This window comes from Anguilla rostrata, chromosome 13 (genome assembly GCF_018555375.3).
Source record: "Anguilla rostrata isolate EN2019 chromosome 13, ASM1855537v3, whole genome shotgun sequence".
NCBI lineage: Eukaryota > Metazoa > Chordata > Actinopteri > Anguilliformes > Anguillidae > Anguilla > Anguilla rostrata.
Genome location: NC_057945.1, coordinates 36,810,069 through 36,834,351, shown reverse-complemented (window position 1 = coordinate 36,834,351; position 24,283 = coordinate 36,810,069). Strand labels below are relative to the sequence as shown.

At 44.9% G+C, this 24,283-nt stretch overlaps 1 long non-coding RNA gene across 3 annotated transcripts in view; it reads left to right on the top strand.

Annotated features, from left to right (window-relative positions):
* Positions 1 to 23,464, top strand: part of LOC135237751 (uncharacterized) — a 42,031-nt gene extending 18,567 nt beyond the window's left edge. Inside the window, exons 1-3 of one of the 3 annotated variants that reach the window (XR_010324907.1) lie at positions 20,383 to 20,520; positions 21,256 to 21,365; positions 22,293 to 23,464. This is a non-coding gene — a long non-coding RNA (uncharacterized LOC135237751). Of the gene's footprint in view, positions 1 to 20,382; positions 20,527 to 21,255; positions 21,366 to 22,292 lie in introns of those variants that run through there. The other 2 variants (XR_010324906.1, XR_010324905.1) reach the window with 2 other exon arrangements.
* Positions 23,465 to 24,283: the final 819 nt, after the last annotated feature.

Genomic DNA, 24,283 nt, shown 5'->3' with positions numbered 1-24,283 from the left:
GCGTGCGTGTGTGAGTGCGCGCGTGTGTGTGTGTGTGTGTTTGTGTGAGCGTGTGTGTGTGTGCGCGTGTGTGTGTGCATGTGAGTGCACCTGCATGTGTGTGTGTGTGTGCGCGTGTGCAGTGGGGCGTATCGGAGGAGCTCTTGTGATGGTTCGCCAAGGTCGGGCAGCCCGTAAATAAACCTGCCGTTGCCGTGGCAATTACCCCCTCAGCGGAGTGGGCTCTTCTCATCCTGAGTCCGAAAAAAAGACCCCAAGGCCTCGTCCGTCAGTCCGGCTGATTTACTGCCTCTCCTCTTTCTCTCCTCCGCCGTGCCATCCCTCTCTCATTTCTCCCTCTGCCTCTGAAATTCTTCCTTTCTTTCCCCCCCTTTGGTAAAAATCTCTCTCGCCCTTGATGGGAGACTGTGGCCTTCGTTTTAAGCGCGCGCACACCCTCCGTACTCATCACGTTACGGGGGACCGGGGTGGTAATGGCGTAACACGACTTTCTAAACGACGGTCGGACGCGTGCGGTGCGCCGTTCCCCAGGCGCAGAGACGTTTATCTGGAGAGGCGGCGATTACTGTGGGCTTTTTCATATCTGTAGTTTCTGAATGTCTGCGTGTGTGTGTGTGTGTGTGTGTGTGTGTATGCCTGTGTGTGTGTGTGTGTGTGTGTGTGTGTGTATGCCTGTGTGTGTGCCTGTGTGCGTGTGAGTGGGCATGTTTTACTGTCTTTGCGAGAACCAAATGTCCCCACAAGGATAGAAAACTACGCAAGGTGGGGACTTTTTGCTGGTTCAAGAGGTGTTTTAGGGTTAGGACTTAGGGTTACAATTAGGTTAAGGTTAGGGTTAAGGTTAGGCATGTAGTGGCTGGGGTTAGGGTTAGGGTTAGAGGTTACGGAATGAATGCAAGTCAATGGGAAGTCCTCACAAGTATAGCAATACAAATGTGTGTGTGTGTGTGTGTGTTTTCTTGTCTGTGTGTAGGTGTGTTTGCCTGTGTGTGCATGCATGTGTGTGTGTGTGTGTGTTTCTGCAACAGCGAGGGATGGTAATGATTGGACTGCTTTCAAAAGCCCAGCTGAGAAGCATCCTGGAGATTGAACTCTCGATCATACAGAGAAGAGCATTCTTATCCTCTTTTTCTTATCTGTGAGATTGTGTGTGTATGTGTGAGAGACAGGAAATAAAAAGAGAGAACAGGAGCGAGTGTGTACACAGCATGCTTGCACGTCATCCCCGTTCCTATTACGGAGTTTTAGTTTTTTTTTTTTAATTGAGCATTGCAGAATTGAATATGAAACTTTATTTCATATTTGACTATGGAACAGTGACGATGCCTTTGAAGTACACAGCCCTCAAAGGCAACACAGATCGCACAGAGGCCGTTGAGAGTCGATTAAAAGTGTTAATGCTTCAGGCTCCTATTGTCTCTGATGTCCACGCTGAAACACTTTATCATAGCGAACATGGACCAGAACATTAAAGGGTTCAATTCATCAATGTTGGCGTCGTTATCGAGAAGAATTTGCAGATCTCCTTTGTGCGGTGTGTATGCGTCCACTTACCTCACGATACATTATTTATTAAACGAAATAAACAACCAACGGAGAGGAAGGCATTTATTTGCATTTACGTTTTCTAGTAAGGCCAGCTTTCTCACGTGCATGCATATAAAGTATGTAAATGACTCACAAATCCAAGTCATAAGCTGAGTATAAGCTTGGTTTCATAAAAGTAAACCCCATATATGTGACTAATATATAAATTATGAGTTATATTATTTGCTGTGGATCGTCCAGGTCCGTAAGTGTTTATTGTCTGCTTTGCAGAACGGTGAAGCACTTCCTGTCTCTGATATATTCACTGTCACTGACGCCGGTCTGCAGTGGCTGTGTATTGCGGTTGTATAAAATAATGATTTGTGTATTCAGGGGGCCTTTGCCACTGCTGCTAAACTGTTAGGTGTTTAGTCTGTTTTGTCCAGAAAACCAAGCGTTTATAGAAACGGATGGGCTGCAGTAATCAGAAGTAAAAACGCCGTTTCTCATGATGTTACTGCGGCCGCTGCGCTTTTCAAGCTTGTTCTTAAATTTTAAACGTATCCCATCCCAGGTAGTGAGCGTCTCACAATGGCAGTTTGAATACGAATGTCTGCTGTGGCAGACCTGTATTTATTATTTTGAAGTGCCTACGGCTGCCAAATTTCATTGAATTTGAGGGCACTCCAGTCCCGCTTTCCATTATCTGGAGTCGGGGACATCGTTTTCCATCAAACAACTGATACATATTTGGATAACATGGCACTTTGTGGAGGGCGAGACACTGATGCTGTTGTTTTTTTTTTGTTTGTTTTGTTTTTGTTTTTTTTTTGTCCTGGCCTGACTGATGTGGGAGTCCAATGTTAGTGCTGGAGAAATATGAAACCCTCAGCTGTTGGTGGGATTTCTCTCGACAGACGCAGAACATCGACCAAAATGACCCGCGTTTTAGCGTTTCATCTCCTTTGTTTTTACAGCAGTCGTACCCCCCCCCCCCCCCCACCCTTTGCACAATTGTGTCATTTTCAGAAAATGGCACCATTTGTCAAAACTGTTATCTGAAACATATGCTAATGGGCTATTTCTGCCCAGGCTCTCTTTCACAAATGCAGATACACTGTCCACATGCTGCGAGCAGTCAGCAGAGCAGTAGTTTAAAATAATTATATGTGTGTGTGCGTGTGCGTGTGTGTGTGTGCCTGTGTGTCTGTGTATGTGTGTGTGTGTTTGTGTGTGTGTGTGTGTGTGTGTGTCTGTAATGTACATATACATACACACTTAAATGCAGAAGTACTGGCCATTTTTTTAAAACCATTTTTACTTTTCTCTTTTCATCACTTTGATACAGGTTAATACTCATCTCATCTGTCCATAAGAATTTGTTCCACAGCAAGTTTCTTAATGTACTTTCTTTTAGCAAACTCTAACCTGGCCATTCCTGTTCTTGAGGCTTGCCAGTGGTTTCCATCTTGCAGCGAACCCTCTGAGGTTATGCTGGTGTCATCCTCCCTGTACTTTAGTCTTTGACACATCTGCACCTGCATCTTGGGTAATGATATTGGTCTGTCCAACAGGTGCAAGGGTTTTTCTTCTCAACTGAAAGTATTATTCAGCTGTTCGTTACAGTGATCTGCTGTGGTCTAACAGGTCATTTGCTATTTCTGAGCTAACCAGGGCATTCTTGCGTCTTAACAAGAATCAGCTCTTGATATTTTGTTAGCTTTCTTGTGCCTAAACTAATGGTGTGCCAACACAGCTGGCCAAGAAACAGCTGAGCTGCCAATTATCCAACTGCTTTTGTTTCTCCAAAATAGGGGGACTGTGTATAAAAAGGACTGCAATTCCTACATGATTCTCCAGATATGGACGCAAATACACACACATTAAAACTGACAGTCAGCACTTTAACCTCATATTAGTTTGTTTCATTTCAAATCCAATGCGCTGGAGTATGCAGCAAAAACTGTGACACTGTCCAAATACTTATGGACATTACATTACATTACATTACATTACAGGCATTTAGCAGACGCTCTTATCCAGAGCGACTTACACAACTTTTACATAGCACTTTACATTGTATCCATTTATACAGCTGGATATATACTGAAGCAATGCAGGTTAAGTACCTTGCTCAAGGGTACAACGGCAGTGTCCTTACCCGGGACTCGAACCTGCGACCTTTTGGTTACAAGCGCAGTTCCTTACCCACTGTGCCACACTCCGTCCATTACTGTGTGTGCGTGCGTGCATGCCTGTGTGTGTGCGTGTGTACGGTATATAACATATATAGAACAGCTTTTCACTGCCTAAGACTATGTTAGTCTACACAGTTACCACAAATAGTTACCCTACTCTGCCATATGAACAGCTCAGGTAAACATGTCACGTTTGTTCTATGTTTAAACACGCGCACGCACACACACACGCACACACGTGTACATATACGCTCCATCACTCATGCGGGCGCAGTTCCCATAATGCACCGTGTGTGAAATACGGAACACGCTGAGAGGTTAATTAGACTTGTATCAGAGCAGTTAAAGCTGGTTCAGAAAGAGCTACGCCGTTGTGCTTTTTTTTTCTTTTTTTTTACCCGGCCCGCTGTTTTTCATCCGAGCAGACCTGTAGGCTTAAAGGCCCCCGACATTATTACATTCCCCAGTCCCAGCGACACGCCACTTCTTCCAGGACGTACGGAAAATTTAATACAGTTTCCCGGAGTCCGCAATAAAATAGGGTCATAAAAAAAAAAAACAAAAAAAAAACCAGAAGAAATGCAAATTTCACGGCGCGCGTTGGCTAACGCTATCGCAAGGCGCCGCGGACGATCGATACGGCGACTTTGTTCTTGATCAGGCAGTGCATTCATCACAAGCCTGTACACTTCTGCTGTTCAATCAGTAATTCTGCTGGGTTTACTTATTTATTTATTTTTTTGTGCGCGGTAGTTACATTCAGAGCTGCAAGCGGCCACTTTTCAGCAGAGGAGCCGACCCAGCAGGGCTGGAGCCGGGCACGTCGGAGTAAGGGGGGGGAGATACGCAGGCAGCTAGGCGCTAAAGTCTGTGTGCCGGGAGAAACCGGCGGCGTCACGGCAACAGGGGGGCACAGCGGCGGGCGCGCGAGAGCCTTTCTCAGATGGCCGCGGCTCAAACTCCGCGCGCCGCCGCGGCTCGATCGCTAACGGCAGCGGTGCGTATTCCGTTTATTTTTCCCAGTTAGCTAAGTGGTGCTTGACACGGCGCCGTCGCGATCGGACTTGCCGTGGCCGACTTTTGGAGGGTCCTTCAGCGTGCTGCGTGTTCGGGAGTGCAGGGACGCCGGGCCGCGATGGCGATGGAGGGCGTGACGGGCGTGGCGGTGTGAACGGCGGTACCGTTCGGGTGACATTGTGACATTCCACAGTGAGCAGCCAATCACGTTGCCCCGTCCCACGCTATCCCCAGGCCTAAGCCTGGTACCTCCTACACTAACCCTAACCCTGTCTGTCCCACATTAACCCTAACCCTAACCCTGTACCTCCTACACGAACCCTAACCCTGTCTGTCTCACAGTAACACTAAATCTTACCCTATCGGTGCCACACTAAACCTAACCATATCTGTCCCACATGAACCCTAACCCTAACCCTGTTCCTCCCACACGAACCCTAACCCTGTACCTCCCACATTATGAGCGTAAGTGACACAGATACCGCTGCAAGACCAACAGGTCTCAGTATACTCTCCTGCTCTGTTTCCAAATGCATGATGGGAAGGTTTCTCCAGCGACACTGCATGTTTCCTGTAACACGTGCGTGACAGTGTCATTTCTTTTGTGCGCATTGTGGTGTCCGTCCTCTGAGTGTCCAGGATGAAAGGGAGACTTTCACTGCAACATTCACAACTTTTGCAAGTAATAAGCACATTACTACAAACCCATTCAATGCTATGTCTATTTTTACATGTTACATATGCACTAAGGACTCTGTTTTGAAATAGTCTGAATGCACTACATTCCAATTAAATTTTTAAAAGGATTTTTCAAGATTGTTGTACCCACAACAGCATTAGCGGATTTGTTGGAAATTCTTTCACATGAGCTAAAAGGCTTTTTTCTTCATGACCAGCAAAAAAAAAAAAAGGCTTGGTTATGTAAAAGGTAAGACTCCTAATTTGTGCAAGTGGGTAGACATGTTTGCATGGCAACATTTTCAAGACTATTATCTTTTCGTAGCATTGCAGTAAAGGCCGAAAGCATTAGGCAGCCTGTGTATTTAAAAAAATAAAATAAAATTTTAACTGTAGGTGGTGAACAATTCAGTTAATATATGCACATTTTTTGAATAACAAACCAAAGTATATATATATTTTTTTTCCATTTCTACCTACAATAACAAAAAAGAGAGATTAGTTTTACTTGAAACTTAATGTTATACCTGACTTGTGTAAGTAAAATAGGCACTTTGGAAGAAATATGGCAAAGAAGGCATCAGGCTTAGATGTGTGGAGCCAAGTAATTAACTGAATTCTTGTCTACCTAAAGTAAAAAATAAATAAAAATACTGGTGGCCTAATGCTTTTGGCCTGTACTGTACGTGGGGAATATTTTACCTTCCTAGAGTCAGTTACCTTTCATCCCACACACATACTTGTATTTACATTTCTCTGTAGGTTGTTTTTGTTCAAATCTTCCAGTTTCTCTCCGAGGTGCAAAAGCGAAAGAAAATAAATAAATAAAATAAGAACTCGAATCTCCGGTAGCAGCCATGCATATCTGCAGTCTCACTTTATTTATCACGCAAATCAGATCTCATATTCTCACCCGGGCTTCTTCCAGTTGCCTTTGGGCGTGCGAGCAAACATAATACATCACAAATAAATTCAGGAAAATTACCTAAAACGAACTTTACACATTCACCGAGATTCAATTTCTGCACGTTCAGCTCAATTTTCACACACTCTGAATGCATTTACTCTTAAAAGGGTAGGAATATTATACCTTTTAAAAATATATAAATATTTAACTGGATTAAATAAATTTTATTTAATACATTCTTGCACAACTTTTTACTTCATGACCCGCGAAACATGCTCGTTTGCTAAAATGGTAAGACACCAAATTTTCCCAAGAGAGCAGACTGCATTCAGTCACACAGTGATTGTGTAATATCATACGCGCTGTGTGATTCATATCATGTTGAGAGCACATTTCACACGGCTTCATTGTGCTCTGTTACTCTTAAGTCATAACACGAAGCTTGACCAATCACCACAATTACTGATCCGGGTAGACGTGCAGCGTCAAGTCCTCCTCCGAAGACGCTCTGGCTCCTTGCGAAAGAAGCTCGTGAATAATCGAGGGCTGGCGGTTCTGAACCCGTCTCCATCGCGCTGTCTCGGCCGACTGTCCTCAGAAATGCATTTAGAGATCAAAACGCACGTTAGGCGGGGCCTTCTCTTAATTTGTTTCAGAAAGCAGGTGTAGGGGAATCAAGATGTTCAAACAGTAAATGCCCGTTAGCCAGAAGAAGCAGATCAAAGTTTGTAGTAAACAGGAAGATTTATTACGCAGCGATCGGAACAACTCAGCAAGGAAGTTCAATGTATGGTGGGTGATCAGATTATACAGTTTCCAGTAGACTGGTATTGCATATTGTGGAATTATATGTTGAAAGGAGCACTGCCCTGATTGGTGATAGAGGCTGTGCTTCTTCGATTGACATTCAAATTCAAATCCATCCTACCTATTCAAACAGGTACCATTCACATTGAATTGAATACAACAGGGGGCTCACCCCTTCCCCCTGGGCCCAGCAGAAACTTCCCAAACGCAGATTTACACAACTGTCTGTTCCCAAACAGGAATGCAGTGAGAGCACGGATACGCTAGTAGCATGCGGGTGTCAGGTAATCTGGCGACCCGGATAAATCATTGTTGTCTTGACGTGTGGAGCGAACCGAGCCTGTTTCTGTGGGGATGAACTGCGTTGGGTAGATATTGCTCTTTCCTCCGTTCAGAGAAAGATTTTTATGCCAAGTTCATTAGTTATTGAACTTCAGGCATTTTGTTAGAAAATGAATTCATCATTCATGTGGGATGTACTTTGCATAACCAGAGTTGTACTATGAAAAGCTTCGGAGTGATCAAAACTGGTGATAAAAGGCTTTACATTCCTGTTCAATACATGTATTCATGCCTGTTTTCTGCAAAGAAAATACGCGTGTTTGCTATTATATCACAGGCAGCTTTTCAAAATTGGATGTATTGTTTGATATATGGATGAATCGATCTATCAGTGAGTGAATGTATTATTTGATAGACTATCATGATCATTTCTGCCATGCAGTTTGCTTCTGTGCCCCTTCTGAATTGTCCATATTTATTTTTGCCCCAGGTCAGGCAAATTCTATTAAATGTATTTGACCCCGATTCATTAAAAATCTGGAAGGCGGAAGTATGCAGACATAATGCAGAAGATGGCATGCTATGAGCCAGCCCTTGTCTTAAAGAACAGTAGGTTACTATAGAGACCTGAATAGGCACCAATAAAAAAGCACCAACATGGGCTTCTTCCCAAGCCAGCCCCTCAGGCTCCACAGCACAAGCCCAAGGTTCGATCATGCCCAACCACCACTACCTTCAAATCCCCCCCTTGGTTCAGTAACCTAGAAACTAGCTAGGGCCCTGTTACTGACAACTGGTGAAATACGAAACGAAAACAAAAATGTCCCTTTGGAGGCCAAGACAGGTTAAGAGCTCTGCTAAAGCTTTTCATTTTGAGTTACGTCCCAGGATGGAGCCGGGCCTGGGCCTGGATGTGTGCGCAAGAGATAGACATCGGTTGTTGGTCGATAAAGAGCTTAACCCTTTACGTAAGGTTAATTGGAATGTTTTTTTTTTGGAACACTCGAAGACAGTGTTCTGGAACTCTGTTGTTTTCAAATAGCCGGAACCGATTGTTACGCCAGCGTTAGAATGTTCAGTTGAGAACATTCTAAATCACGTACTTGTGATCTCACACCTTAAAAGGGTTAATGGCAGTGCATTTGGAATTCATGGGGGTGGGGTGGGAGGGGGGGCGTTCCTCACCCCCACGTTCCCCTCTCCGCAGGCAGACCCCCCGCTTTAGGTTCATTAATGGCGAGACCAGATGTCAGGAATTACTAGCATCAGGCTCCTGATGCATCTGCAGCGAAACATCCTCAGCAAATTGCTCTTCCGCTGCAGCGGTGTTGGACCACCGCCAAGAAGCAACTGGCCGTTGACCAACGCTCTCAGGCTGCGGAGTCCGTTAACGCGATCGCTGCTCCGCAGCGCAGCGGCCGGTAGTCCGACCGCTCGAGTGCCCCCTCGTACCAAAGCCCCAGTAATCCATAAATAATTTAGCGCGCCCGCTTTTGGAATTCACGTCCACCGCACGTGTAATTCTGTGCAAATAACGAGGCGCGGCAGCCATCGCCACGGTCGAAGAAGCTCCCTTTATGACTACCCCTCGGTTTGAGGTCCGCGTCTTTGAACAATGCGAAGATAAGTAATACGTTCTGCTCCCTTAATAATTAAACATCTGTTCTGAGGAATGGCACCGGGGGGCTGACTACATTTAACAAATCCCCCAGGTCTCCAGTTATCGTAAAATATTTTAAAACCCAATTAGCAGAACCCTGCAGAAGATGTTTCTAATTAGAATGAAAAAAAAAGAAAAGTTGAAAACTGGATCTGGTTTTTTTGATGTAATATATGCACCGTTCCCAAGCTGAGGACTGATGGCCCTATCCAGTTCATTTTCGCTCAGTTCCTTGGTCTCCAAACCTATCCCCCTGCCTGTTTTCGGACTGGAAATTTCCCAAGGCAGATCTGATATTAATAAATTGGTCTGAAGTCTGTCACAGGACGTCATATTAAATTTTATGGACTCGTAGATTTATCAATAATGGTCTAAGGTCTCAAGGTATGAGGTTTGAATGAATAAGGCTTCAGAATGATTTATGTGAACCCTAAGGTGGGGGGGGGATTCAGGTTGATTATAATATGGTAAGTTTAATTTTTAAGTGCATTAGTATGTATGCAATAACATGCACATGCATTGTGAAATGTATACACTACACACAATAACACTTTCAGCAGATATAATTATACATAAAAAACATGACTGCTATTAAAGATATTTATTTTGGACATTCATACATACACTCATACATGCATGCGTACATACATACACACAAACAGTACATATATGCATACATACATACAGACATTTGAATTGTGTATTATTTATATTATATATATTTGAATTATACATTGTAAAAATTTGGCCGTGGTCACAGGGAGGAAAACAAGTCGATTTCGATGTGGTCACAGGGAGGAAAACAAGTTTATCTGACTCCATTAACCTGTAATGTGGATGTTTGTGCGAATACAGGTTTGCTTATATGTGTATTGACTGGGTTGTGCTGAAATAGTGGGTGGCAAGTCTTGTATCCTGGAGAGCAAGACTATCTACTGCTGCCAGGCATTCGTATAATTGTTCGCTGACATTAAGACCTTCTGTCCGAGCAGGTAAAAGTGCTACTCATCTGGGAATCTTGCAAATAATGCCTCTGAACCATGAAGAAATTACTTTAACCTGAAAAAATATGTTTGTCCACGTACCGAATCTAACATCTATCCCAGGAAACCTTAACTAAGGTTACTCCATCTGGTTAGTGAAACTATATAAATATCCTGAGCTATGACCCCTCTATCATTTATATGAAATAACATTAGGATCTGTCTGGACACTGACTCGAACTGACTGTATGCCCAAATAAGGTCTGGACAGGAACAGGTCTGAAAACATCCCTCCCCACCACCAAGAGACCACCCCCCCCCTCCCCCACTACTCCCCTCCCCTCCACTACTCCCCTCCAGGAGGCATTCTTCCTCTCCCCTGTAGACACAGGGGAACCATTAAAAATCTAGCGACAGTAATAAGATACGTTGTATGATAGAACGTGACCTTATGCTTTTATCAGTCATTCTCTTAGATATTTTTCTATGGATGCCCAGGGTGTCTTTGGACTGTGGGAGGAAACCGGAGTACCTGGAGGAAACCCACGCAGACACGGGGGGAACATGCAAACTATGCAGCCCTATGACAAAGCAATGAGAGTGATATAAGTACAGTTATGATTAGATCATCGGTATAAAGTAAATGGACACAAAATACAAGCAAGTATAAGGAAATCACATTATTATCCAGTTCAGAGCTCAGTGTATTAAACCAGCAATGAACAGCCGAAATAAAAACAAATCCCAGATCCATAAAAGCATAAAGCACCTGCATAGCAACGTGTTTCTGAACTAGACCATTTAATGCTTTTTGAAACGTGTCCTTTTTTTTCTTCTTCTCCTCCTTCTGAAGATCGATTTCGTTTGCAGCGTGGGCAGAGAATCGCTGGAGGAAGGAAGGCGGGGACGTCTCTTTAGGAGAGGGGAACCTGCAAAGCCGGTATTGTCCCCGGTGAGGCAGGCAGTAAGCCGGACGGGGGCGATGGCAAAACAGGCTATTTCGAATTTCCGGCTCGTCAATGTCTGCTCTGTGTCTTGGGGCCCAGTCAGAGATGGAAGTTTATTTTATCGATCGGGGAGGAAAGAACATTGGCGGGTGTTTTTGCAGGCAGTGGAGGTAATGGCCCTGTACGTGGGCTTAGCCGGAACATCGAGTCAGCCCGCTTTTCCCGCTCAAAACAAGCAGCTCGGGACGGGGCGCCTCATATCTGGAGCCCGGCAAGGCGCGGTCGCTCGGCTGTGGCCAGCTTCCGAACAGCCGAAATGAGGGTCTCCCCGGGAAAACCCGTCCCATCCCGCCGGCTTTCTCCCAAAAAAAACCCAGCGCCCCCCCCCACCCCCCACCCCTTCCCCTGTACGCTAATGCGGTAGGCTAGGTCATACGCCGTGTTTGTTCAGTCTGGTGTGAGGGATCCACACAGAAGCCTTCACCACGGGTCAGTGTAATTGTCACTGCCGTCAAAGCCACTGAGGAGAAATCCTCATTGTGGCTGGTTCTGGAATCAATCTGGAGGTCTGGGAGAAATGGCACTTAGTTCAGAGTGCAACTTCAATCTGTATTTGAATATTGTACCGGCTCGAGGAAAAAAAAAAAAAAAACTAACTATGGAATACTATACTGTAGAAAACTGTGTGTGTTATGGGAAAGGTAAAGCAACCAAGTGAGCTGAGAACTTTAAATTATGCGTGGATGGCAGAAAGACTTATATATATATATAATGGAAATACTAAGTATTGCTTAAATATGTGTGTCTTTAGGAGATGACAAATGATAATACTAGATAACACAACAGAATGCAGTGCTTACGATTTGAGAAAAATGAGGGAATGATGATACGGAACATTTTGCCAACTGGTTTGCTATCATCAACTTAGCAGGAAAGATGAAGTATAAAACATATTTTAGGAAAAGACTAAAATGACTGTGAATGTAATACTTGCAATTTAAAACGTGAGATTGATGAGATGGAAGGTCTGCCAGCTGGTTTGTTATCATTTTAGTGGGTACGATGAAATGTAAAACATCTGCTGGCACAGAAATAACCAAGAGACCAAAGGTCAAATAACACATTACCTCAAACACATCTGTTCACTGTTTTTAAGTTCCTATTCTGTACAGTGAAAGCAGATGCACCTGACAAGGGGGAGCAGACATAGTTGCCGTTACAGTGGTTTTCTATTATGATGGATAGTTATCCAGCTATGCTGAATGTTTACTTAAGAAAGTCAGGTTAATCGCATTGCTGAAGGCTGCAATGTTACACCTCCAGGGCTTTAGCCAGCAACCTCTCTGTCATAATCACACTCAGTCTTTGTCTAACAAATTACAAACGAAGCAAGCAGAATCATTTCAACCTCTTATAATATTTACAAAAAATATTTCCACAAAGAAAAACATAATAATATTCTGATTCACCCGGTAAAGTTGCAATAATTTTTTTTTTTTTAAAGCGTTTCATGTTTCGTTCTACTTTCTGGATTCTTTTTCCACTTCACACGCCGTATGCTACAAGTTGCACTAAGAGCCTGCGGGACCTTCCGCCCCGCCCCCTCTGTGTGGGGGTGTGAGGCAGCCCACCTGAGCTCACCTGAGAGGAGGCGCGTGGAGCCCAGGAGCTCCGCAGGACAGCGGAGGCGGATAGTCGATCTCGCACTACGGTGGTTCCCCCCGCAATCGCGACAGCTTCCACGCTCACAGAGACGCTTTCTCTCTTCAACAATCCCAGGAGCTTGCTGCGTTGCCTAGGTGACCGCAAAGCTCTTCAAGATGGAGGCCTTGGCTCTCATTGGCTGGAATGGAACGGTTTGAGGGACAGGGTGGAAGAGAGCTGGGCGGCTGTGGCTGTTAACTTAACGGAGGCTGCTTGAGATGCATTCAGTCCTGCACTCTTGACGAAAAGTTATTTGTTAGCAGATGAGAAAGACAGAAAATCTGTCTGTGATTTTTAAACTTAGAATCGGCGTATGTTCAATACAATAAGACAATGGTCTTAATTTAATATTTTTGTGTTAAGGTCATGGTGCCAGTGGGTTTAAAATAACATTTTGACTAATATTGATACTATTGATCAATACAAATCGCTCAAATACACCATCTTACCTTTATTTTTTAATATTTCTATATTAGAAGCATATTGTCCAAAATAAAACTTTTTTATAAATGAACAGAGATAGATGTTTTGTGCTGGTGTTGAGGTTAGTAACAGGAAGTTTGTTGCTCAGCCATCAAAGCTCACAAACACGGTTAGGATATAATAAGCAACCTGCTGGCTTGGCTTGCACCGCCGAATTAAATTTGGGAAAGACTGACCTCGAGAAAATAGGAAACGGCATATGATTGAGTCGTTTTTTAATTTATTGTAGCAGGGGAATGAAAAGATTGATATCGCTCCTTTCCTGACTTGCTAAGGTGTGCATAGACTTTAACTGAGTCAATAATATTGCTATGTATGTAAAAAAATGCCCCTCATTTAGAGGTAAGGAAAAAGGGGGAGGGAACAGACAGGTTTGCTAGGTACCTTCATACATGTCTGATGGGCCTTAGCAGGTTGGTGATGTCATATTGTTGTACTGTATATGAGGGAGATTTTGGGGTTCAGTTTCCAGAACTGACAAGTGGGCCCTCTCCTCTTATTAACAACCCCCACTCTCCATGGAATATCCAGTTCATGCTTCAAAGTATGAAATATGGTTATAATGAAATGGTGTGCAAAATAATGTAGAGGAAGTTACTGGTCTGAATTAATGCTAGAAATTTGGTGAAAAGATTTACAGCAACACTTTTTTCTGCAGTCTGAGCTCCTGTCTTTGCTTTACTGGCATTTAGCAGATGCGTGTATCCAGATCGACTTTCAATGTAGACACAAGGTCAAAATCTGGGACTGAAGAGCTTTAATTCCCCAGAGGAGACGAGGACAGTCCCTAGAGAGACAGCGAGCGCAAGAAACACAGACTCCATTGACAACTTTGCCAAGTAGCCCACTGAAAATTAAACTAAGTTATGCGAACATTAACAAAACCAACCCGATGAGCATTGAACTACATTAAATGCATAACTGCGAAGGACCTCTGGCTGTGGAAACAAAAAAAAGAAGAAGTTAAGTGTTGGAGGGGGTTGGGGGTGGAGGAATCGAAGCACAGTCAGTAAAGGTGGGCTTTCAGTCTTTGTAAAAAGCTGGTCAACGCCTCTGCTGTTCTGATTGCCGTGGGAAGTGTGCTCTTCAACAGACGAGCGCACCGTGTCCTGTGCTGGCACGGATTCAAGGAACGGTATCTCCAGAGCACCCGGCAGAACTTTGTCCTGAGGTTTGCCGAAACAAACAACGTACAGTTAAGATTTTTTTTTTATTTTTTTTATTTTTAAACGACTACAGAAATGAAACAAATGCTCTCTCGCGTTTTGACAGGGAAAATTGCGGAGGGCGTGGAGAGGCAGCAGTAACAGGAATCTCTGAGCTGTGATCGAGACTCCGCTGGGTTTCTGAGCGCCTCACGCAGCTTCTACATGCCCCAAAGACATGCCCCGCCCCACTCAGAGCTGAAATAAACCAATAGGAAGGGAGGAGGGCCGGCCTCGGCCTCCTTCATCCACGGGTCTCCGTTTGACACGCGCGTGGATGTTTCGGGTGGGGTGAAAGCTCCACCGCTCCTCTGGCTAAATTATTTAGGATGCCTGAAGCGTTCTTCGCCCAAGATTGCCTCGCCGCTTTCTGGCAGGCAAGCGTTTACAAATTCACGGGAGACCCCCAGGCACCTGAAATATTCTCTTTTTACAAAAATAGTCATAATTTCAAAATAATAATAATAATAATAATAATGTTTGCTATCTCCCCCCCCCCCCCCCCCCCAAAAGAGGAAACGGCTTTATTTGGCTGGGCTGGAAGGAAAAGCGGGGTTCTCTGATACGACGGCTCTTCAGCTCCTCGTTGGCACCTCTGTGGGTTCACGAACAATCGGGAGAAAGAAAAAAAAAACGTGATTTGACGGGCCGAGCTCACTCTTTGCCCGAATCCGTCCGCGTGGCGTATGAATCCAGAGGAGCCCTGCATTATTTACCTGCGCGCAAAATAAAGATGAAAATGTATCTGCGGGGCCGGGGCCGAGCGGTGGAAAAGCCGAGGCACGAACGTGGACGAGAAGAGGTTACGAAATCGATGGGAGGTCTGCTGCGGGCCCCCAGAAGAGACGGCCTCACAAGCATTCGTCAGGTTTACGGCCGTCGGGGAAGATTAGCCGGGGCGAGCGGAGGTGGGCACGGAGGAGCCGCCCGACACACACACACACACACACATCCCCGACTCAACGGTGTCCATCAACACCAGCTGTCCTTTAGACGCTAAATCAGGGAGATTGACGCGGAGAGAGAGCCTCATCTCTTCAATACGTGAAGATACTCTGTCTCATTTTACCTCCCCAACCCCCCCCTCTCTCTCTCTCTCTCTCTCTCTCGCTCTCTGATGTGTTTTATATTTTATGATGACATGTACAATGCTTTTTTTTTTTTTTTTTAAATAATAAAACTAAGTGGCAAACAGATGGAAACAGAAGCGGGTTGATGAAGAAGATGACATGGAGGTGAGCCAAAAGAGCTCTAGTTAGGAATGATGCTCTGGGATGCTTTGGAGTACATTCTGGAAAAAAAAGTAAATAAATAAAAAAAGAGGTAGGTGGGAGTGAGTGGAGATGTGGACTCATTCTCATCTCTTCCACCCTTTTCTACTCATCCCAGGTGCACCGCCATCATCCACATTCTGCACAGCTGCACTCGAACCTTTCCTACGAGTCTGCCCGCCATTACAGGAATGTAGGCCATGGAGATGTGGACTCATCCTCATCTCTTCTACCCTCTTCTGCTCTTTCAGATACACCGTTATCATCACAAGTATTGCCGGCCATCAGGGGAATGTAGGTCAGGGGAAGCGCGTATCAAATATAACGTTAATTGTAAATACGGCGGCCACCGCATTACGGAGGGAATAGTATAAATCAACGTAGCGGTTCAAGTATTGACGACAGCGACAGTGCTAATCGTTGCTCGCGTGTATTTCAGACGCAACGGAGGCCAAGCGTGCCCCCGGGGGCCTTGTTGGCTGATCTCTCTCCCCATTAAGAGAACAGCTGCCGATTGCTAACTGTATTGATTACGGACTGACGGAGAGCTTACTGTAATGGGGGGGGGGGTGGAGGGGGGGGTGACAGGTGTTAAAATGGTTAATGGGTCACAACGAATGGCTGTGATGTCGTGATTCTATTAGAGTACCTTTTTTTTTTTTGGTCAAGGACCATCTACCCAAGACTGGCCGTGTTGTGAATAGCAGACCCCGGTCCTGCTACAGGTCCTGAGATAGCTGGAGGGTGTGATGTGTAAGTTGATTGTGTGTGTGTGTGTGTGTGTGTATGTAAGGTGAGATTCAGCTGCATTATATTATTAAATAGTGTTGTAGCCTATAGCCTATTGTTTGTGAAATGATGTTTGTCCTAGAAACTACCAATTGTTTTTCACAGGCCATCTTTGGTTGTTCTAAAAGTACCATAATTCAGCATTTGTTGTGTTATGTGTGACTGTGTGTGTGTGTGTGTGTGACTGTGTGCGCGTGTGTGTGAGTGCGTGCGTGCACGCGTGTGTGCGTGTGCATGCGCGCACGCGTGTGTGATTGTGTGTGAAGCATGCTGATTTACAAAAGCACCAGTAGTGCAGAATCACATATTGCATGATATCATGTTACATTCAGTCATCTGTGAAGAGTAATGGTTGCTGACCCTTGAGTGGTTGCTAGGGGTGATCACTGCTATGCATCTAATGTTGCGAATTCATGCCAGTCTGACTACAGTGTTTAACATGTTAGCTGCTGCGTTAAAAAGCAGGAGGAGCTGGACTGTGCACTAGCATGGGGTATGACAGGCCAGGTAAGGGATTGCACCGTTAAAAAATATGTAGGGTATAAAATGACCCCTTAAGGGTGTGAGAATGCAAATATCCGTTTTTACGGTTGCTCTCAAGCCCCCGCAAACATAAGCGATGCCAACACCAAGGTTTCCCAAAATAACCAATAACTCTATTTAATTACATATAATTACACCTCTCAGCCGTGGTCGAGAGGTGAGGAGAAAAAGCTCCCATCTCATGAGAAGCCGACTCCAGGCTTCTTAAAATGGCACCGCCACAGGTGCTCACAATTAACTTTAAGACACACGCGTGTCCAAACGGCCAGCGCCCCCACCTGAGGCGGAGGGACGTAACATCCGTTCTTAAATGAACATTCTAATGCTGATGTAACAATTGCTTGCTGGTGACTGCAAGTAGCAATGGAGTTCAGGAACACTGATTAGAATAATAAATAATAAAAAAATCCAAAAAAAGCCTACGCTAAACCTACTGTAAAATACAGTGATTAACCTAAAGGTTAATTACTGTATTTCCTTCATGGATTTAAACGCTGAGAACTAATTGAGAGTTGAATGCATTGTAGATATTTACTCTTATTTAGGCTGCTAAGCTTTGGTCATTTCTTTGTACGGAACGGGCAGCAGCGCCTGTCTGTCCACCATTGTTGCATGGCTACCCCCACGTCCCCCATGTACTGCTGGACTTGGAGCTGTAACCAGGCCCACCACCTGGGATTTGGGCCCCATTAAAAGACCTCACTTTGGGCCAACCCCCCCCCCAGCCCCCCCCTAAGGGCCACCCCCATCCCTGCACAATTATGGCGGAGGAGTCTCAAACACAATCATCCTAACCCTAACCCCCCCACCACACACACACACACATACAGGCACACACACACACAACACGGTGCCCCTGGCTGTTACCGTGGTGAAGAAAAGTAACGCTCCGCCCTGTAATTGTCTGTCCAGCCTCATCATGTCTCACGCGTGTGTGTGCGTGTTGTAAGTCGCTCTGGATAAGAGCGTCTGCTAAGAACCTATAATGTAATGTAATGTAATGCGTGTGTGCGTGTGTGTGTGCCTGTAGTGTGTGTGTGTGTGTGTGCTGTATGTGTGTGTGTGTGTGTGTGTGTGTGTGTGTGTGCCTGTATGTGTGTGTGTGTGTGTGTGTGTGTGTGTGTGTGTGTGTGTGTGTGTGTGTGTGTGCGTGCGTGCGTGCGTGCGTGCGTGCGTGCGTGCGTGCGTGTGTGTGTGTGCGTGTGTGTGCGCGTGCGTGTGTGTGTGTGTGTGTGTGTGTGTCGAGGCCGTGGGCTCTTAGGCCCGCAGAAATTGGATTGCGCGTTTACCGCCGCGCGGTAAAATTGATTGCGCGTTTACCCCGGGGTAGAATTGATGGTCGCGCGGAACATGCAATCTACTGCGGCCGTGGAGCGGGGGGCGCTGAAACGATCTGTTCGGGAGGCGCTCGGCGTCGCATCCTGAATCACGCTCGCTTTCCCGCCTTAGCCGCGCGCGGTTTTTTGCGCGATTTGCATGAATTTGCATGCGGTGCTCCGCGGCGTCGCTACGCGGCTTCAGTTTTGATAATGACTTGTGAATGCAGACTCCTCTATAAATCAAGCAGGGGGAATGAAGCAAGAAGTTCAGGGAGGACATGCAACGTTCATTTGCGGCCAGAGCAAGCATGCAGGTCCTATGTATGATATCATTTATGTTCTTATCAGGCATCATAAACCGGTGAATTATTAGTTATTTAATGATTTAATCTACTTATGCAGGCAGGTATATTTTCTGTATCAGTAACAGATTGTGGTACTGACTCAAGGGTAGCTACAATAGCAATACTCTTTTGATTTGAACCTGCAACCTCTGCAACCTCAGGCATAGTTGTCTGTTTCCTGTAACACAATGCCAGCAGTCATATTGTTGTCATAGACCCAGGTCTGTGCATGGTGGTGTGAACAAAACAGTTCTTTTGATGGTGCAAGGTTGGGTAGGGTTGAATTTAAGCTCTCAATTGTTTGACAGGAAAAGATGAAAGTATTGTGAAAAGTGATAGGCGATGACAAAAGAGATAAATATGGACTCAAAATATGTTTTTGTTTTTCATTCTTGAATAAGAATTAGGTCTGCATTTGTCTTTTAAAACCTGCCATTTTCTGTCTCAAAACTAGCTTTGTATATTACTTCTGACCATGTCTAAAGATCTATTTTGGGATTTTTTTTGCCTAAAATTAGAAAATAGAATAACAGTCAGAAGGATTAAATCAAATAAATTTAAAAGAAAACCTCTCTGCTGACACCGTGAATATTTGTTTTTCAAGGCCTTCACCACCAATCTGAGTTAGCATGAGAAATGCAATAATGTTATTACTTTCTTTCTAGTACTTGAATCCAGTAGTCTGCTCGGGCAATGCGACCAAAATCCATTGGTGTTCTATCAGTGTTGTCACCTGGCCATTGTTCTGGTTGATTTCACAAGTAACCAGACTGTGGGAGTTCTTTTAATACTACTGCACAGTGTTCTCTACCCTCTGGTGCCATCAACAATAGACAGAAGTAAGTACAGTAAAAGGTTCGGGTGAAAAGAGATTGCACTGTAGGCTATTTGTCGCAATTGTTGGCAACATGGCAATTGATTCCTTTTACTATAAACTACCATTCAACATTTTTTTGTCTGACTGTGGTGTACACGTTTAGGGCCCTGTACCTGCTATTTCCTCCCCCCCCCACCCCCCTGTAAAAACAGCATATTTCTCACCTCCACCCAGTTCAGTAATCATTGGCTGTAATAAGGGCATTTGCATCAACATGGACGTGATAGGGGACGCATCAATAAAAAAAACATTTGCCACTGTGCTAATTCTGTGTAGAACAATCAGTTTGCTTTTTAACTCGCCTAGACCACCTCCGTACTCAAACTGAGACATATTAAGAGAGAGAGAGTGTGTCTGTGAGAGAGGAAGAGAGAGAGAATATCTACACATGTCAACAATACATGTTTGTTTAATATATACAGTAAACATATATACAGTATGTATGTGTGCCAAGACCTATAAGATGTGAAAACCTAGTGAACGAAGGTCGTTGAGGACAGAAATGTGCCTATGGTAACGTAGACTGCACCACTTTGAAGAATTCAAATTATTTCATTTGAATTATTGCTCTACTGTTGCCTTATTCTTAAATAGACTCCTCTCAGATTGTAGCCACAAACCTTAGGGGAAATATACAAATAGAAAAACCATGCTTTAATGGGGATCTCATCGCAACAATGTTTTTTTAAACATCTGCTTTCTGCACTTACATCTCATTTCCAGTGACCTGCTATCTTTAGTCCAATTTTTTCTCGCGAACTTTTTGATTTAATTCTGGTCATTCTTCATATCAGAAGGCAGGAGGGCGGAGCTTATTGTGATCGTCCTGTCTGAAAGCGCCTGCCAGGATTACACAGCGATCAGCTCAGGTGCGCACCACAGAAAAAAAACAAACACACAAATTAAGAACAGCCATAAATAACACCCAGGTGTGCATAAACACGTGAACCCCGAGGGGAGGCAGCATGTTTCCACACCTGTAAGGGTCGAAAAACGCATTTTCTCTGCTCTGTTTTAAAAAAAAATATTTTCTGGATAATTATTCGTTTGTGCTGTCCTGTTGCTTATGTATCTTCCGTCTGATTTGCTCGACCGTGTAACCCCGCTGGGGTGGGTCCTGTGAACGAACGCTGTTTTCGCAATAGTGCAGAGCGATCGCGTCTTCCTTCGCATGTACGCCTTTTAAAACGCATCGTGTTTCATAACACCTCGTCATTTACCGCCTTTCTTTATTTTCCCTAAATTGTGCTCTTTAGCAATCCCGCTAAGACATAGGCTACCGCTTGTGCTAATTTTTCGCAGAAAGTGGTTCGTTTTTTGTTTAATTCTCAGATCTTTGCATCAGTGCTCGATATTGATAAGCCATAATTGCATTTCTACTTCTGAGTTTTTTTTTATGGGTTCAGTTGACAAGGATGGACCTGTTGGTTGCAGAGCATCACAAAAAGCATCAATAAAATATAATTGAAGTGAAGTACATGTATTATGTCACTTAAATAGTCTATTAAACTCAATAAGTTGTAAAGTCTATGAACAAGTTTTAGTACTGCAAGTTATAAAAAATACAAATAAAAAAGATTGATACTTTAGGCCTATACCCAGCCAAGTTGAAAAGACTCAAACTAAATGCTTAATATGCCCCATGTCTCCCATCTGTAGTTCAGAGGCTTGCCTTGACAACATCATAGGACTCTTGCTGTGTCTTCCTGGACAGGTACACTACACCTGACAGGACTGCTTGCCACGGCCCTGAGGCACAGATCTTAACGAGAAGAGAGTTTCAAAGCTGTACTGCAGATGCACAGCATTCTCTGGTCGCCTCAGGTGAGTTGGGCACACCTTGATTCGCCATGACAAAGTATCTCAGGTAGACTGCGCAGTGCAGTACGGCCTTTGATATCAGCGTATTTATCGAGCACAGTTTTTCTGTTGTGTGGTGTTAAGCTCGGCTGAAATGGAAATGTTGGTGCGGTACCTGCTTCTGACTCCAGATCGGCTTTTAATAAAGGAGCATAGCCAAACGTGTAAGATCCAAAGTCTCCGGCGAGTGCTCCCTCAAAGTCTTTTCTCTGTGTAGGGTACAACATAAAGGGCGGATGTGTCCCTTAAATTATTTGGATTCACCGTGCAACCTGTGTGGGGCTCTTTTTTCCAGTCGTAATGAAAAGGTTCAGAGTAAAATTGACTCTGAGTCACATTTACGAAACCTGGCGGTCAGGTAATGTATCTGTGCGTGTGCGTACGCGCTCAGAAATTGGTCGAGATGGGTACACAAAACAATTTGGGAATGTCAAATTTGGGGAGACGAGAGAAAGGGTATGAAATGTTCTTTCGAAAAATGCGGCATTCCTCCTCTGTCTGAATATGGCCTTTTTCCCTTCGACGTCCGCTCGCGCCCCTATAAGAGGCCCCCCCCAACGCAAAAATTGACTCCGCGCAGAGTACAGAGGCACGGCTCGGGGTCTGACGCCACTGCACGCAGTGAAACCCCGATGCCCTCAGATCTCCATGGCTACCGTCGTCGTGGGTTACTCGCCCCTCCCCCTTTGTTCTTTGGTTCGGCCTCGAGTAGAACGGATAACGTCAAAAAAAAAAAAAAAAACGACATAAAAGACGTATGGATTGGCAGTTGCTCAAAAGAGGCCACCTCCTCTCATCTGTCCGTACTTCGCCCCGCTATGCCATTCCCTGACATTTCCTTACAATCTGTCCCGAGACTATAAATAATTTTTTATTTTTTTTTTTTTAAAGAAAAATCAAGTGTTGTGTTTGTGAATCCGGAGAACAGAAGGTCAGCAGTCGCCGGCTGTGGCGGGTCGCTAATCCGCCGCGCCGCTGGAGGGACGAGCCGCCGTGGGAGTTTTGGGAATACCGGGAGCGAGAAAAAACAAAGGAGGCGAACGTCGACCACAGATATGGAACCGGTACTGATTAAGGATGCGTGCGGGCCCCCGTGCGGCTCCACCGAAAGCAGGCCTCTGGATCAAAACCGGTCCCGCTCGCGCCCAGGAACAATAGGCTGCTTTGAAACACAGAGGTGTCTTTTTGAGTGGGCGCAGTCTTTGTTCCCACTCAGCTTGATGCAGTGCAGCACTGAGCAGGCAGCAATGGATATTCACCATAAGCCATGTTAGGAAACCGAGTACTGATTAAAACAAAAAAAAAAAAAAATTGCAAGAAAACATTTGGGGACAATTTGAGGATATATATGTATTAAAAGTTACCTTTTATGAGTGTGAATGCAATTAACAAAAATGTATCCACCGTCTTCCCTTGCACTGGTTACAGACCAACATGTTTTAATAAATGATGGTTCCTCCATTTTGTGCAGTGAAATTAGCCATGCTAATGACTTTAGCAATTACAGCCATGTCCAGCTTTGAAGGTGAATGGCCCTGGGAGGAGGTGCAGTATGTTCCCAGACCCTTCTGCACCTCCTCCACAGCGGGGAGCAGGGCAAGCTTCACCTCCCCTGAGCACCTCCCGGGTATTGGGTGTTCTGTAGTCCAGGGCACCACCAACAAAGGCCTCTGAGATTGCACAGTAGTATCGTCATACAGCTTACTTAAAATTTTAATTTTCATGATGTTTTTCGTGTGTCTTATCAGCTTTAAGATCAGCAGGTGGCATTTTTAAGTACACATGATGAGTGACTCATGTTCCTCCCATTGAACTCAGGAATAAGGCTCTCTGTCAACATCTGACCTAGCTTCTGGAGAAAAAAGAAAATCAAAAATAAAATAAAAAAAGCTCCCCGCGTTCGCTTCGCTTGCGTCGTTAGACGGGCGCTGTCTGCGTTTCCGTCCGGGTTAGGATCACGGCGAGCGATTTGTGCGTGAAGCGCAGACAGGCGCACCGCGGCGCGCTCACGGAAGCGAAGGCTGACCCCCCCGCTCTGAGCTCCTCGTCGTGGAACGAGGTGACCCTGAAGTCCTGAGCCCCCGGCTCCAAATCACAATGATGAGGGTTTTTCAGCAGTGCGCTCCACTTTCCCCCTCTCGCTCTCCTTCTCAAGAGAAGAGAAAATGTCCAAAAACTCTTAATTTACTTTGGCTATCTGTTCCAGCCAGTGCCCCCACCACACTTGCCGATCCCCCCCCCCACCCCGCACCCCCCACCCACCCACCCCCTACCACCAGTCTGAGCCTGCAATCAGAGTACAACCCAATTTGAGGCCTGCGCAGCAGGGGAGGGGGCCCATCCGATCCCCCCTCTCCGCTTTCCTGCCTTTCTGCTTAAATGATGATGCCGAAAATGACAAAATGATACCGCGGTGACAGCGGCTGACAAAAGATGGATGAAAGGATGTCTCTGTTTGAGATGTTTATGGATGGGGGGGGGGGAGAGAAAAAAAAAAACTACTCTGGATGAAAAATCTGAAAACACGAGAGAGGATGGGAGCCGCTGAGTTCACAGAGACGGCTCTTGTGAGCGCATAATAATTAGCTCAGCATGCTGCCGTCACCCAGAGCTGAGGACAGCCGAAGCTGCGTTGTGTTTTTGACAAAAATGCCATTTTTGGGTTTTTTTTTTTTTTTGACCTTGCCCATCGGGGAACTAAACAAAGAACGCCCCATGTGGATTCATTCCATAATTGTTTGACGAAATTTGTTCGGAGTTAAAATTTCGCTTGTGACCTTGTTGTTTCTGTAAAGCGCAATTTTAATATTTGCGCGTAGAAAAATAACAAATCCGTGACACAGAGATGACAGACAGTGAGCGAGATTTAATCAACAGAAAAA